This window comes from Penaeus monodon, chromosome 25, assembly GCF_015228065.2.
Source record: "Penaeus monodon isolate SGIC_2016 chromosome 25, NSTDA_Pmon_1, whole genome shotgun sequence".
Taxonomy (NCBI): Eukaryota; Metazoa; Arthropoda; class Malacostraca; order Decapoda; family Penaeidae; genus Penaeus; species Penaeus monodon.
Window position 1 is genome coordinate 16,373,757 of NC_051410.1, and position 556 is coordinate 16,374,312.

At 38.3% G+C, this 556-nt stretch overlaps 1 protein-coding gene across 4 annotated transcripts in view; it reads right to left on the minus strand.

The window, feature by feature from the left end:
• Positions 1 to 556, minus strand: part of LOC119589080 (TBC1 domain family member 7-like) — an 8,564-nt gene that overhangs the window by 7,041 nt on the left and 967 nt on the right. The gene's annotated exons all lie outside the window — the stretch shown is intronic.

The window sequence follows — 556 nt, forward strand, 5'->3', positions numbered from 1 at the left end:
CATTGCACATGGTTGGTGAGAAAATGGTTTAGGTTTTTATTTTATTTTTTAAATTTTTTCTTGAAATATCATGGAAATAGCAAATAGGTGGACAGCAAGCTCATATCCTGCCAAAAAATTGAATGAAGGTTTCCAATGATCTGCAAGATGGCCCAGCTGGAATTATACCTCAAGAGAAAAAAAAAAATTCTAAATCAGTACTAGATCCAAATATCTGCCCAGGCTCATTCTGCCAGATCATGTGGGGTGAAGGTTTCGCAGACTAGGTAGGGGTGGAGGGAAAGCAGCAGCCTTCCTTGCATACTGTGAAAGTGTATTTGTCTGCGTTCTGTCCCGCCAGAACATATGATATGAAGGTTTTGCAAACCAGATGGAGGTAGTGAAAGGGACTTCTGGGGCTTAACCCTCTAATAATTATGTGCATTGCTGTAGGAATATTATTGATTGATTCTCTTTGATTTTTCACTCTTGTCCTGCAGTGTCCTGCTGAGTATGTTAATTTTTTAGTTTCACACAGCCATCCAATCTTGCAATTATTATTCCTTCTTTCAATTAA